General features: G+C 48.6%; 1 protein-coding gene across 1 annotated transcript in view; it reads right to left on the bottom strand.

The window, feature by feature from the left end:
- Nucleotides 1–16,328, bottom strand: part of Atp9a (ATPase phospholipid transporting 9A) — a 114,298-nt gene that overhangs the window by 97,416 nt on the left and 554 nt on the right. The window lies entirely within an intron of this gene.

Genomic DNA, 16,328 nt, shown 5'->3' with positions numbered 1-16,328 from the left:
AAAATAAAATAAAACCAAAACAAAAAACCACCCTAGGACAGGTCAGGCGACGTGGCTCAGTGCCAGGGCCTTTGCCTAGCATGCACGAGGCCAGGGGTTGCATCTCCAGTATGGCAAAAATCAAAACCCCCTAGAATAGGAATGCTGGCGCCTAAGAAACCAACAGAGCTAAGGAAATTCTTTAAGGAAGTCAGGCTCTATAGTAGAATGTCTCCAGGTTCAAGTTCATGTACAGGAGAAAAAAAAAAAAAAAATTCTTCCAAGAATACCTTATGTGTCTCCGGAGAGCAAACTCCTGCTGACAGAATGTTGCCTCTGGTGTTTGCACGACATTCCCAACATTAAACTGCCAGGGAAGGACCGGGCTTGTGGCTCAGTGGTAGAGCGCTGGCCTTGCATGTGAGAGACACTGGGTTTGATCCTCAGTACCGCATAAAAATAAATAAATAAAATAAAGGTGTTGTGTCCCACTTCAACTAAAAATATCTATTTAAAAAAAAAAAAAAAAAAGTTGCCAGGGAAGCCTCTCATACCGGTGCATGCCTACAGTCCCAGCCACTTGGGATTTTGAGACAGGAGGATTGCAAGTTCAAGGCCAATCTAGGCAACTAGCAAGACCCTGTCTCAAAATAAAAAATAAAAAGGGCTGGAGATGCAGCTCAGTGGTAAAGTGCCTCTGGGTTCAACCTCCAGCACCAAAAAAGAAAAAAAAAAAAACTGCCCAAGAAAGCATGCACAGTAAATATTTAAGGAGGGAATGAATGGATGAATCAACAGTAGCTAATTTTAGTTTCGTGCCCTTAAGTGCACAGAGCTGTGAGATCTGAATACCCTTTCAGATAGCTGGCAACCCTCTGAAATGTCCAAAATCCAAGGCCTTGATTCTCAAGCATGGGGTTTTTGCAGAGTCAGGTAGAAAATTGTTCTGTGCCACTTTGCTGTTCCGGCTTATCCAACCCCAGACAGACTTCTTTTTCTTCTTCATACTGGGGTACGAACCCAGGGTACACTATCACACTATCATTGAGCTACATCCCCAGCCCTTTTTATTTTGAGACAGGGTCTAAGTTGTGAAGGCTGGTTTTGAACTTGTGATCCTCCTGCCTCAGCTTCCAGAGTAGCTGGAATTGGAGGCCCATCAACAAGGGACTTTTCAGAACTGTGCACCCCCGATTTTCCCTTTGTTTGCTTTTAAAGTGACTGCACTGGAGAGCTAATATTCAGAGTGAAAACACTATTTCAAGGATCAATGATCAATGCTGGGATCAATCCCAGCACCTCCCACACACATGCTACCCAGCCTCTGTTGTCATTTAAAATGTCATTTGCAGCGGGGGACAGTGGTGCACACCTGTAATCTCAGCAACTCAGGAGGCTGAGGTAGAAAGATTGCAAGTTTGAGGCCAGCCTCAGCAACTTAGAGACCCTGTCTCAAAATCAAAGTTAAAAAGGGCTGGGTGGGCGGGAGTTGTGGCTCCGTGGGCAGAATGCTTGCGGGGCTCAGGTGAAGCACTCGGTTCCATCCTCAGCATCACATAAAAATAAAATAAAGGCATTGTGTCCATCTACTAGGAAAAATATTTAAAAAAAAAAAAAAAGCGGGGGGAAGAGGACTGGGCATGCAGCTCAATGGCTAGGCACCCCTGGGTTCGATCTCCAATATCTAAATAAATAAATGTGGGCTGGGGACATAGTTCAGTTGCTAGAGTGCTAGCCTCGCATGCACAAGGCTCTGGGTTTAATCCTGAGCAACACAGAAAAAGTAAATAAATAATTTTTAAAATAAATAAATAAATAAATGTAAAGGACCATTTGCAGAGACACTGTGATACCGAAAACCATTAAAATGCTAAGTGGAAAAAGCAGAACAAAAAACAATGTACAAACAGAAATAGAACAGGGAGAAAACATTGGCTGCTCCACTGTTTGTGTCGCCTGCGTTTGGCTTTGAAGGGAACGCAACACTGTTATTTCCTCCACTGCTTTTGTCTGTTCTCCAATTTTTCCTATACACACACATGCTCATTTTTCAATTAAGGGGAAATTAAATTCAGACTTTTCCCCTGTCCCCCTCCAGCGAAAACGACTCAGGAAGGCAGAACGGGGTGAGGGCCTAGAACCTGGAGGCCCAGGGAGCTGTGGCTACTGTGGGGGGACAATTTTGCCAGCAGAGATTCGGTGTGACCACGACGTGGCTATCTTGATACCTAAAATCCAACCTCGGGTCAAGAGAAGGGAGCCACTCTCAAATCACAAGTGAAAAGAAAACTGCGACGCGACGGTACCCTGGCCAGAGAGGCGCAGAGAGCAGACAGACGGGCGCTGGCCAGCACGGGGGGCAGTGGACCTGCCGGCCAAGGTGAAGGTCAGGACGGTGAGACTGGACACAGGCCAGCCCTCCGTCAAGGGGGATGGGAAACGGATGGTGACACACTCATGCACTGATGAGTCAGAATGTTTGCTCGTCTCTCTCCAAAATTTGCAGGCTGAAATCCGAATCAACAAGGAAACGAGATGCGGAGGACAGGCCCCTGGAGCTGGTGAGGTCTGAGAGGGGACCCTCAGGATGGGATCATAAAAGACACCCAGGGAGCTGCCCTGGCCCTTCCAGGGTGAGGACAGGGCAGGAAACTGAAGTGTGTGACCAGCGTGGGCCCTCACCAGAGCTGCCATCTGCACCTGATCTTGCTTCCAGCCTCCAGAAATGTGAGAAGAGCTGTCTCCGCTATTTGTAAGGTCCCCGGCTTACACTCTGTTACAGCAGCCGTAAGGACTAGACAAAGGTCGGCTACACACGCCACACAGCATGGTTCAGTCTTACAAACCTAACATGGAACCACAACCCAGGCACCCGAGAGCCCCCTGCATGACCCCATCTGTACCGAGTTCAGCAACAGGCAGGGAGGGGGCAGGGGCTCAGGGGCAGAGGTGGCCCAGCACACACAGGGCCCTGGTTCCATCCCCAGCACTGCAAAGAAGTAACAGGACAACAGGCAAAGCTCATCTCCGCTGAAGAAGACAGGAGACCGTCTGCCACCAGGCTCAGCAGGTACCCTGTTTCTGAAGAACTTATATCTACTAGGACAATTTGAAATTTCTCGAACTGTCCTCTGTCACATTACTTCTGCTAATAATGAGCCTTCACCAAGATTCACAGAGCACACATGCACATATCTCCCATTTCCCAAAGCCTCAAAAATCCCCAATTCCTTTCTCCCCAACAAAAACCATCTGCTCTATGGGCTGGGGATATAGCTCAAAGGTAGAGCGCTTGCCTAGCACATGTGAGGCACTGGGTTCGATTCTCAGCACCTCATATAAATAAAATAAAGGTCCACTGACAACTACAAAAATATATATTTTTTAAATCTGCTCTAAATAGACACTGCAGCTGGGGATGTGGCTCAAGAGGTAGCGTGCTCGCCTGGCATGCGTGAGGCGCTGGGTTCAATCCTCAGCACCACATACAAATAAAATAAAGATGTTGTGTCCACCGAAAACTGAAAAATAAATATTTAAAATAAATAAATAAATAGACACTGCAAAATATTTCTAATAGGAGTAGGCATTGAAACAGTATTTGCTGCAGAGATTCTCATTAAAATGAGTCTTTTAAAAAACTGAAATGAGGCTGGGGATATAGTTCAGTTGGTAGAGTGCTTGCCTCACATGCACAAGGCCCTGGGTTCAATCCTCAGCACCACGAAAGAAACAAAAACAAACTGAAATGAGTATTGGGCACAGTGGCACACACTTATAATCCCAGTGGCTTGAGGGGCTGAGGCAGGAGCATCACAAGTTCAAAGCCAACCTCAGCAATTTAGCAAGGCCTTAAGCAACTTAGCAAAACCCTGTCTCAAGATAAAAAATAAAAAGGGCTGGTATGTAGCTCAGTAGTTAAGTGCCCCCTGGGTTTATTCCCTAAAATCAAAAAATAAAATAAAATTAAAATAGCTGGGCAAGGTGGCGCATGCCTGTAATCTCAGCAGCTCGGGAGGATGAGGCAGGAGGATGTCGAGTTCAAAGCCAGCCTCAGCAACAGTGAGGTGCTAAGCAACTCAGTGAGACCCTGTCTCTAAATAAAATACAAAATAGGGCTGTGGATGTGGCTCAGTGCCCCTGTGTTCAATCCCCAGAACCAGGGAAGAAAATAAAAACCTGAATATCATTCTAAACCAAAACAATCCTAAATTGGAAAAAAAAAATGCTCCTTCATTCCTCAGTTTTACCACCTGTAAAATGGGGTCATTATTAGGATTAAATGGGACAATCCCTATAAAACCTTTTAATGGTGCCCAACTTTACCTAATAAGCATGCAATAGTGGTTAGCAATTATTACTCTCATCTAATTATTACAACCAAAGTAACAAGAAATACCAACAACCATAGGAAGCAAAACCAGGAATTGTGAGTACTGTAAACACTTTTAGCACAAACATCTGGGGACAGTGCCACGCCCTTCAGAGCACACAGTGGCGGTTCAGGTGACTCCTGGGGAGTGGGTGGGGAAGAAGGGGCTCAGCTCTAGGCCTGCAACTTTGTAACATGTTTTCAGACAGGTCTCAGGATTGCCCTGTCTACATCAAATTGCCAGTGAACTCACCCACATCAGTTGAGATCAGTTGGTTCACAGTGCTGAGACACCACGCCCGCGGCAGAGCCCCCAGGTGCTCCCTGCACCAGAACCCTTGGGTGGCAGAGCAGGCCAGGCTGCTCCAGCAGCACAAGTCCACCTGGGCCTGGTTCTGGGGGCTGTGAGGCCCAGGCATCTGCAGGTCGGTCCCCCGCCCCCCAGGGCTGTCCTCTTGGCCACAGGGGGTGGTGTCCTCTGTGTCTGTGTCCCCATTTCCACTCCTATCAGGACCAGTCAGAGGGGCAGGTCTTGCCTCACCTCTGTCATCTGTCCCACAGCCTCACCTCCAAACCCAGTCACGGGGGAGGTCAGATCTGGGGGTGGGGGCACAATGCAGTCCACTTTCCCCAAATGTCCTCTGCTCAAAGCTTCCTTGGTTACTAAAATTAAACTGCTGACCTCAGAGTCAAGAACAATAGTCCAAACACAAATTTCTGGCCCAACAAGATTTTTTTTTTTTTTTAAACAGGCTATGAGCCACTCCTGGTGACACATACTTGTAATTCCAACTCCTAGGGAGGCTAAGCCAGAAAGATCCCAAGTTCAAGGCCAGGCTGCAAACTACAAGATCCTGCCTCAAGATAAACGGGAGGATGCACTCCGTGGTGGAGTGTTGCTGGGATCAAACCCAGGGCTGCAAAAAAAAAAAAAAAAAAAACAGAAAAAACGAGGAGACCCTCAGCTGACAATTTTGTTCTGGGTGAGGGAGGACTTGACAACATCTGGTGACATGTGGAAGGTCTCCTCACACCCAGAGGGCTGGGTCAGGATGCTACAGATGTCATGCAGTGCCCCGGGGAGGGGTATCAGCAGCACCAAGACTGAGAAGGGCTGAGGCCCACCTGTTGGGCTGACTCCCCCCTGAACCTGCTCAGCAGGCCAGGAGCTGCCAGCCGGGTTGACACTGCATGCTGCTGCTGCTGCTTCTGTGCCAGGGACAGCGGCCAGGGGGCGGTTCTCTGGCATTCAGCAAATGCCACCAAGATTTAACTGGGAAGAGCATCCATCTCCGGCCCAGCCCTCCTTCCCAGCTCTCACCAGAAGCCTTTCCTCCCGCACAGGGTCCCTTCCTACCGTCCTCGCCTCACGGCACAACACTAAGACCACTAAGCACTAAGGCCACCTGGAAAACGAGCGGCTCTTTAAAAGTCAGGCTCTCCCAGGCTCTCCACAGATCAGCGGGCAAAACACACAGCTGTTGTCCTCTCGGAGCAAGACCAGATCACGAGATTCCTCCCCTCCCAGCAAGAATACTGTGTCTCAGACAGAGCCACCTGGGCATAGGCCACTGCCTCCCAAATGTCAGGCCGGGCACCAGAGGAGCCACAGGAACTTTACTGACTGCCTATTTTTTCTTTCACCTGATTCCCTGCTTTTGTTTAAATGTATTCTAGAAGGAAATGTCCTGCCACAATGCGCACTATAAAGAGAGATCAAGCATTACTTGGTACAAACCAAAGGAACCCTAAAAATGACTACTAATCTAAACTCCAAATGTTTGCAAGTGAGCTCTGGTCATATTTCCCACCCACCCCTCTCTCTCTCTCTGTATCTATCTATCTATATCTATTCCCAAACTTTCCATCTATATATAGATCAAGATCTGAAGCCCACAGGGAACAAGGAACAAAAACAATAGTTAATGTAAATAGCACCATCCTGATTGTGTAGGTGTGTCATGACCAGGCGAAGTGGTGCACACATGGAAACCCAGCCACCTGGGAGGCTGAGGCAGGAGGATCACAGCTTGAGGGCAACTTCAGCAACTTCGCGAGACCCTGACTCAAAGTAAAAATTAAAAGGGCTCGGCCTGTGCTCACTGTAAGGCATCCCTGGGTCCAATCTCTAGGCCCTGCCCCCACAAAAGGATAAGAAGTCTTTTTCTTTCTAAATTAAGTTGAAGTCTGGGCTCTGGAGGTGTTGCTCAGCGGCACAGCATTTGCCTAACGTGAAGCAAGGCCCTAGTGGTCCCAGCACCACAAAAAAAATAATAATAATTTTTAGGCGCTGGGGTTGTGGCTCAGTGATAGAGTGCATGCCTAGCATGCGTGAGGCACTGGGTTCGAGCCTCAGCACCACATAAAAGTAAAATAAAGGTATTGTGTCCACCTACAACTAAAAAATAAATATTAAAAATAATAATAATAATAATAATAATTTTTAGAAAGCAAAGTCCAGTCCCTGCCCTGAGGGAAGCCACAGGCACTTCACTTCACGTCTGGCCCTTGTCATTGACTTTCAATGTCTGCTTCTGAGTAAAGATACCCCAAGAACTTTGTGTTTTGAGAAATAACAACCAAAAGTCCAGAGAGGGATGGCTCAAAGCCTTGCCTCCTCTTTCCAATGTGTTGCCCATATGGCCAAGGTCAAGGTCTCCTTGCTCACCTGGGGCAGGGAAGAGCCCTCCCTGCAGGAAAGCTGGGGGGCCCAGCAGGCCTGGCCAGGCTCCTAACAGGGCAGAGGCTGGGGGTGGGGTGGGGTGGGGCAGGGCCACGTAGCGTAGCTGGCAGTGGGTGACATGGGTGCAGCTGGGCAGCTGGCAGAGGGCCCAGGGAGCAATTCCTGATGGCCCACTGCCAAGGCTCCTTCTGAGCCCTCTGCTCCGGTCTCTGTCCCCAGAGAGGAAAGGAAGACGGGGGTCACTGGGTCTCACCCACCAGCAAGGCTCCTCCCCAAACACACGAAGCACAGCTGAGGCAGGGCTTTAAAACCCAGCCCCCACTGTGCACCCCTCCCAGGAGCTCCCTAAAGGAAACCCTGGAGCTCCGCACCCCACCCTGCCCCCACCCTGCACAGCGGATGCTGGCAACCTGCAGCTTCCCCACTTGTGAATTCACCCGCTCCCTAAAGTTTGCGACCCCAAACTGTCACAGTCATCCCTGGACATTCGCAGATGGCAAAGAACTCACTGGGCCCGGCACAGGCTGCTCTGGCCGGGCCACCTGCCTCCTGGCTGCAGCTCAGGCTCCCAACAGGAGATGTTTTGTAAGCTGTGTTTTCTGTGTTTCTGTGCTTTTTCTGGGTGATTTCACCACTGAAAATGGTCGCTAGAAGGCTGGGGCTACAGCTCAGAGGTAAAGCACTTGGCTAGCAGGAGTGAGTCCCTGGGTTCAACCCCAGCTCCCAAATAAATGAATAACAAGACGGTCTCTGGGGCTCAGCGGCACCTCTATGTGCTCCCAGCTATTCAGGAGGCCGAGGCAGGAGGATTGCACGTGCCAGGCCAGCCTCAGCAATCCAGAGAGACCCTGGCTCAGAATCAAATAAAACAAGCTGGTGCCCGTGGCACACGCCTGGAATCACGGAGGCTCAGGAAGCCGAGACTGGAGGATCACAAGTTCAAAGCCAGCCTTGGCAAAAGCCAGGTGCTAAGCACCTCAGTGAGACCCTGTCTCTAAATCAAGTACAAAATAGGGCTGGGGATGCGGCTCAGCGGTCAGATGCCCCCAAGTTCATTCCCTGGTAATTAATTAATTAATTAATTAAATAGAAATAAAATGACGGCCTGCTAGTGCAGGGCTGAACTGTCTAGCGTTCCTCAGACGAGGAAGATGGGAGGTGCCCCACAGAGCAGGTGTGTGTGTTGGACAGATGTGAGTTGAGCATTAGTGAGTCAGCGTGTCTCACACATGGGGCCTTCCAACAGGGTCCTATATTATCTGCCGATGAAAACGAACTAGCAGCTTGAAAAAACCAAACCCCGTATTTCCCCGGAAGCCACAGGTCAGCACTTGGTAACTTTGAACTCACTGGGACGACAGAGTACCACTCCTACGAACAATGAGAATCTGACAAATGCTACCTCATCACGTCACAGAAAGGGCGTTTTTACACCCAAAATTACAAGTTCAGAACTTTTGGTGCTTGGAGGTAAGGCACCGTGATTGAGCACTGAGCACTTACCTGGCATGCAAAAGGCCCTGGGTTCAAGCCCCAGCACTACCAGAATTAAAAAAAAAAAAAAAAAGTTCAAAGCATTAGATTGAACAGACCTATCTGCAGGGCCAGGTGTGCTGGTGCAGCCTATAATTCCAATGACTAGGGAGGCTGGGGCAGGAGGATCACAAGTTTGAGGCCAGCCTCAGTAACTTAGCAAGATACTATCTAAAAATAAAAAAATAAAATAAAATAAATAAGAGCTGGGAGTCTAGCTTAGTGGTAGAGCTCTCCTAAGTTCAATCCTTAGTCCTGAAAAAGAAAACGGAAAGAAGAAGAAAAAGAAAAAGAAAAAACCCAGCCCTGTCTGTAGTAAGAACTCCTCGCTCCCTGGCCTTATTTCTCTTAGTGCCATGAACAGTGAATCCCACATCCGATGGACCCTGGTCCTGGTACCACACTGAGGATGGCTACAAAGAGCCCCGGCCTGCAGCAGCCCTGTCACTCAAGGCTCAGCAACCTGAGCTGTATTTATGAGGGTCCAATACCACTTCTGGTGGCTCTGGTTCCTCTGCGGCCACTGCTGACCAAAGCTCTTGCTCCTGTCAGACCCTGCGCAGTGTCCTAGAAAGAGCGTCCCTCGTGTCACCCAGGATGGGAACTCGCTCGGGGCTCAGCCCTCCCCTATGGGCTGCAGAGTTCCTGACATTGGGATTCTCCATCCTCTGTGAGCTTCACGCCCACAGCCACCCTCGCCACCCATCTCAAAAAAACAAAGTAAGTTACTGTATAAAACAACCTGTGAGTTATGTACACAAGGATGTATCAAATGCAAATGAATTTTGACTTTACACTTGAGTCTCAGCTCCAGGATATCTCAAAATTTTAAAAATCCTAAGTCTAAAACACTTCTAGTTCCAAGCATTTCAGATTCTCCACACTCAGGAGAAGGGAAAAACTGGCCCATTAACCTAGGTCCCTCCAACCCCAGAGCCAAACTCTTTACCACTGGGAATTACAGCTTGTTAATATGCCCAACTTTTTTTTTTTTGATGATTTTTTTTTATTGGTTGTTCACAACATTACAAAGCTCTTGAATATATGCCCAACTTTTATGCTTTTAGCTATCAGTTAAAAATCAATGAGAAAAAAAAATCAATGAGTCAGGCACAGTGATACACACCTGAATCTCATGGACTCCAGAGGTTGAGATAAGAGGATCACAAGTTCAAGGTCAGCCTCAGCAACCTGGAAAGATCCTGTCTCAAAATAAAAAATAAAAAAGACTGGGGACAGGCGCAGTGGCGCACACCTATAATCCCAGCGGCTCAGGAGACTGAGGCAGGAGAATCAAAGCCAGCCTCAGCACAAGAGAGGTGCCAACCAACTCAGTGAGACCTTGTCTCTACGTAAAATACAAAACAGGGCTGGGGATGTGGCTCAGCGATAATGCACCCCTGGGTTCAATCCCCAGTACCAAAAAAAAGGGGGGTACAGCTCAGTGGTAGAGCACCCCTGGGTTCCATCCCTATTATCACATGCGCACACACACACAAATGAATCTTTTTAAAAAAAATTTTAATCTACAACATTCTTATCTTTTTTTTCTTTCTTTTTTTTTTTTTTTATACAGCAGTTTTCAAGACTGATCTGGGTTCTAATTCGTTTCTGCCACTCACTCCTGGCCTTAAATAACTGTCTAACCTTTCTGAAGCAGAGTTTCCTCATCAGTAAAACAAGGATTAAAAAAAAAAAAAAAAAAAAAGGCCAACATCAAAGGCCACTGTGTTATAAATGAGAAACTTTGGCTCAGAGCCTGAACCTGCAGGTCCTAAATACACATTTGTTTCTTCCTCACCGACAGGTAGTGAGTCACACAGACCTGGGGATTTAAGTTCCGGGCTCTCAAGTACAAGGTAAGCACGACCTGGAAATGCCTTGGAGGCACCCACCAGGGGAGGCTCCCTGCCGATCCCCAGCCACCCCCAGGGATGGGAAGCCCAGGGTGAGAGCCTGTGCCCAAGGTCTCTCATCCCTCCCAGCTTCCCCTGGTTGCTGTAACAAACTACCACAAATTTACAGGCTAAAAATAATGCATATGTGGGCTGGGCACCTGGCTCAGTGGTAAAGGGCTCGCCCAGAATGCCCGTGGGTTCCACCCCCAGCACCACCAAAGGAAAAAAATAAATAAAGCAAAGCAAACATATTGTGGCTTCTATGACAGTCCCAGAGAGTGATACTCCAAAATGGGTCTCACGGGGCTAACGCCGAGGGGTCAGCAGGCTCTGCTCCTTCCAGGGAGAACTGGCTTCGTGGCCTCCCCAGAGTGTGGGGGCTGCCCACAGGCCGGCCTCCCAGCCTCCCGGCCTCCTGGCTGCTCCCTGCTCTCCAGGAAGCAACACAGCACTGCCTCATCTTCCTGACGCCCTCCTAGCTCTGTCTCTGACTCTTCAGGACCGCGAGATTGCAATGGGCTCACAGGGACAATCCAGGATGGTTCTGCATCTCAAGGTCATGAACTTCCCCTCATCTGGAAGGTCCCTCTGCCCCTACTCTAACACCTCATCAGGTGAACCAAAGCTAGGAAATGACTCCAATCCCCACTCCACACAGGCTGTGACCTCCAGAGGTTAACACTTAACACTCTTAAATCCGTGTGTTAAGAGACTTAGGCCTGCTGGGCATGGTGGTGCACACCTGTAATCCCAGCAGCTCAGGAGGCTGAGGCAGGAGGATCTCAAGCTTGAGGCTAGCCTCAGCAACTTAGCCAGGCCGTAAGCAATTCAGTGAGATCTTGTCTCTAAATAAAATATAAAAAGGGCTGGGGATGTGGCTCAATAATTATGCACCCCTAAATTCAATCCCTAGTACAAAAAACTTAAAAAGAGAGAGAGATGCAGACTTGATTCCACTAACCAGCCATTTCTGGTCTGCTACAGACCAGTGGGGGAGGAGAGAAGGGCCTCCTGAATAAGGTGGTCATTCAGGCCGTGGGTGCAGATGCCCTCGCCAGCAGGGGAGGAGGTCCAGAACCAAACCATGGGCAACTGCCACGTGTAGGCACCGACCGAGGGTGGTGGGGCAGGAGCACCCACAGTTCTGGCGGGGAAGACGCAGAGGACCAGACACAGGTCTCAACGACTCAGGGCGGACCAGGGGAGTGAAAGCACATGCCCACCAGCCCACAAGGCCTGGAAGGTTCTCTGCAGCGTTATTTACCAAGCCCCGAGCTCAAGACCTTCCCAACATCCATCAAGGCCAGTGGATAAACAAGGGTGGCACATCCTCACAATGGAACTCTAGTAAGCAGTAAAAAGTGTCTTCAGTAACATTCTATTAAGAGAAAGAAGCCAGACGAAGGAAGGTTCCATTTATATCAACCTCCAGAAAGGGCAAACGTGTGGAAAAGAAAGCAGTCAGCGGTTGCTGGAACTTACGAGAGGGATTAATGGGGACTTGGGGAAAAAGGAAATGTTCACAAAGTGGATTGCATGACTCTGTGGATTTATTTTTAAAAGAAAATCAACGAACCCTAGCCTTACAACAGGTATATTTTATGTTATGTTAAAGTACACCTCAATGAAGCTGTTTTCTAAAATCCTAGTGATAGAGTATGTATCCAGATGAGCAGCTCTTCCTTCTCAACCTACTTCATCTGCCAGACTTCCTCATCTCCCAAGTGCAAGTACATCAAACATCAACGCATCCCTGTCCAACCTCGCCACAAAACCTGGAATTATCATGGCCAGGTGAAGTGTCGGGTCGGCCAGAGCTCAAGGCAGCTCCCAGGTAGCACAGGGCTTCCACATACTTGGAGGAAATACTTGACATAGTTATTTATTTTCCTGAATTTGATCAGAAAAGAACAATGAAGTTGTGACATTTCTAAATTTCCTACCATCAAAAGCAGGCCCTCCTCTTAACAGAGAATCCTGGAGATCCCCAAAGGCAAACCACCCACCCCGCCCCACACACACACACACACACACACACACACACACACACACACAATTATTCTACCAGCCCCCGTAAATACCTAAGGCAAATTGAACATAAATGTTCCAAACTCTACGTGCACCAAGGGTCAAAGCGACCCTGCCACTGTACAATTTATTCCCACTGAACAGATGAAAGACCCAGACCCACCGGGGTGAAGCAGGCTTCCCAAGATCACCCCGCTGGTAAGCAGCAGAGCCTGAACTGGAACCCAGCTCCTTGAATCCCGAGTCCAGGCACCTGACATCCAGTCCCTGGTGTTCCACCCAGAGGGACTCCACACCGCCAGAAGCAAAGGTCGCAGTGTCATAAAATGCTTCCCAGCAGAGTGGCACAAGCGCCTTTGTTTCCCAACTCAGCCATTTCGACAGTCCTCGGTCCCCAGATGCGGAACCTTTCTCATGGGAGGAAAGAACATTGGGGCCACAGGCCTCAGCAAACAGGCAAATCTTGGGAAGTGTTAGTAACACTGTCCCCTGGGACATATGGCACCTTTTTTCTGACTTTTCACCTAAATCCCCACCTACAGCATTTTCTATCTTTTGGTTTGGGGATAGGGATTGAACCCAGGGCACCTGGCCACTGAGCCACATCCCCAGCCCTTTCTTTTTTTTCCTTTTGTTTTTGAGTCGGGCTCTTGCTTAATTGCTGGGCAGGCCTTAGACTTGCGATGCTCTTGCCTCAGGCTCCCAGGCGTGGGCCACTGCTGCCAGCCCCCCCCCCACGGCTTTATTATGAGGGACATCCAGTGAAATGAGTAGACTGGATCCACATTTATGCCCCCCTCACTGATTACTCTGTGATCATTTGAACATTTAATATCATTGCATCTTTGTCTACAAAATGAAGAAACTGGAAACTGACCTCAAAAATACGTTGTTTTGGTGGGGATGGACACAGGCCGTTCATCTCAAGTGCCCAGCAGAGGCTGACCATCCCATAGGAGTCTCTCCTTCCTTTAGCACACCCTCCCACCCCCACAGTTACATTCAGGAAGCCTTTGTTCCCAAGGTATTCCAAACACCAGGATTCCCACATTGACATTGCTACTTTCCAAAAATGCAGATTATAACTGAACTAGGGGTGTATATCTGTGGATTGCAGGCCTAGCATGCTCCAGGCCCTGGCTTTAATCCCCTAGCACTACCCACACACACACACAAAAAAATGCAAATGCATAGCACTCCAGATACATGATTTGAATCTGAATCCAGATCATTGTATAAAAAATAAATCAGTTCTTGGGCTGGGTTTGTAGAACAGTGGTAGAGCACTTGCCTAGTATGTGTGAGGCACTGGGTTCGATTCTCAGCACCACATAAAACAAATAAATCAATAAATTCCATCAATAACTAATAAAAATATTTTAAGAAGAAAATAAATCAGTTCCAAAAAAAAATCAGTTCCCAAACTGGCAAACTCTAAAATGGATATTACCCTCCATTCCAATTCCAACCAGAAATCTCACTTTTTAAAATACAAAATTATGTTCAGCACAACCTCCAGGCCTCCACATGAGCAGTGCATATTTCTATTATCAATTAAGAATAATTCCTGGGGGCTGGGGATGTGGCTCAATCGGTAGTGCGCTCGCCTGGTATGCGTGCGACCCGGGTTCGATCCTTAGCACCACATACCAACAAAGATGTTGTGTCCGCCGAGAACTAAAAAATAAATATTAAAAAAAATTCTCTCTCTCTCTCTCTCTCTCTCTCTCTCCTTTCTCTAAAAAAAAAAAAAAAAAGAATAATTCCTTGTGGGGCTGGGGTTGTAGCTCAGAGGCAGAGTGCTCGCCTAGTATGCGTGGGGCACTGGATTTGATCCTCAGCTACCATATAAAAATAGAGATGTTATGTCCATCTGTAATTTAAAAAAATTTTTTTAAATTTAAAAATTCCTTGCATTTTTCTCTTATGCACTGAATCAGAGGTTCTCAACCATGACTGCATATTAAAATAATGAGGAAGCTTTCAAAAAACATATAAGTCATCCCTCGGTAAGCATGGGGGTGGATTCCAGAACCTCCTCAGATACCAAAGTCTGAGGATGCTGAAGTCCCTTAGATAAAATGGTGTAGGATTTGCATAGAACCTAGGGCACATCCTCCACCGTGCTCTAAATCATCTCTAGGTGACTTAGATCACCTAATACAATGTACCTGCTACTCCGCATGTCATTGTTTTTTTGTACTGTGTAGTTAATAATGACAAAAAAAAGTCTGTACATGTTTGGTACAGAGGCAGTTTTTTCCACCCAAATCTTTTCAACCAGTTTATTGAATCCATAGCCACAGAGGGTCAACCGTTAGAAGGGGGTCTGGGATGGGCCTTAAGTTCCCCAGGAAATTACACAGTTAGAGCACCCACACCTGATGGGCAGGTGGAATCACTTGGCACAGATCCTGCACTCAGTAGGCGGTTCCTAATTGTTCATGACACAGCTTTAGAGTCTGCTTATCATTTTAACTCATTAAAAGATTTACTGCGGGTGGGCTATGCATGTTCCAGGCCCAGGCTTCAATCCCCACCACTACCAAAAAAAAAAAAAAAAAAAAAGTGGGGGGGGGTGTGGGCGCCAATGCATAGCACTCCAGATACACGATTTGAATCTGAGTCCACATCACCATTTAGAAAATACATCAGTTCCAAAAAAAAAATCAATTCCAAAACTGGCAATTCCAGGCCTGGAGCGCAAGTGAATGTAAAAATTAAAATATAGAACTGGGGCTGGGGATGTAGTTCAGCAGAAGAAAGTTCGCCTAGCAGGCAGGAGATCTTCGGTTTGATCCCCAGAACCACAAAATCCCAAGGGAAAAAAAAACACAGAACAGAAGCCGCTGCGGTGGCACGCGCCTGCACCCCGGGCGCAGCCCTTAACCTCCAGCTTGTTTCTTCCATCTAACCTCAGCCAGGCGTTCTCACCGGAAGACTCGGGAGGGCCAGGGGCGGGGGCCCATCCGGCCGCGGGTAACAGAACATACACACGTGTATACGATCATACATGTAATTCATACTCGTGTGTATGTATATTATATATTTCTACATTTTTAAAAATTCCACTGACACCGAGGGAAGTCACCCTAGGATGCCACCCGTCCCACCGCACTCCTGCGTCTCGGTTCCGAGCGACTGACGCTGCAAGAAGTGGCTGCCACAGAGAAGTCCCAGAGAGGGCGGGTCCTAAGGCCGCAGGCCCCGCCCCGCTGCCGTTCTCAGCTGTCAATGGGCATCACCCACACCTGCGCGGCCTGTGAAAATGCACATCTCCAGGTCCCACCCCCGGGAACTCTGATTGGCGCGTCTGGGCGAAGCCAGGGAATCTGCATTTTTATGAGCTCCCCCAGTCCTCATTCCCAGGTGCGTCTGTTCCAGGCGATGCCACAGCCCCTCAAAACCTCAACAGGTCACCTGCATCCACTGCACGGGAAAGCGGCAAGACACAAAGTAGCAACCCGTGCTCTCTCTAAGGAAGGGAAACCCATCAGGCTGGGAAGGCTTCAGAGGGTCCCCTTCCACCGCCCGGCCCGCCTCCTCCACACCTAAACTGCCCTCGCGGTCCGCCCCTGCGGGAAGGGCACGGCTTTGGCAAATCCTGTCCCTACCAGGGGACTCCTTCCCCAAAACTGGGGAGGGTTGCGGGGACAGTGTCGTCAATCGGCCAGCAGGAGCCCCTCCCACCGTGTTGCAGCTGCCAGTTCCGGCCCACCTAAGGTCGGGAGGCAGGTGGTCTCCGCGCAGCCTCGACTGACTGCGACCTGGAGGCGCTGATGGGGGACCCCGCGGCGAAGGCCGCGCCCTCCCCCCATAAGGAAGCAGATCTGCG

This window comes from Ictidomys tridecemlineatus, chromosome 5, assembly GCF_052094955.1.
Source record: "Ictidomys tridecemlineatus isolate mIctTri1 chromosome 5, mIctTri1.hap1, whole genome shotgun sequence".
Taxonomy (NCBI): Eukaryota; Metazoa; Chordata; class Mammalia; order Rodentia; family Sciuridae; genus Ictidomys; species Ictidomys tridecemlineatus.
Note: the sequence above shows the minus strand (reverse complement) of the source record. Positions and strands in the feature narration are given on the sequence as shown.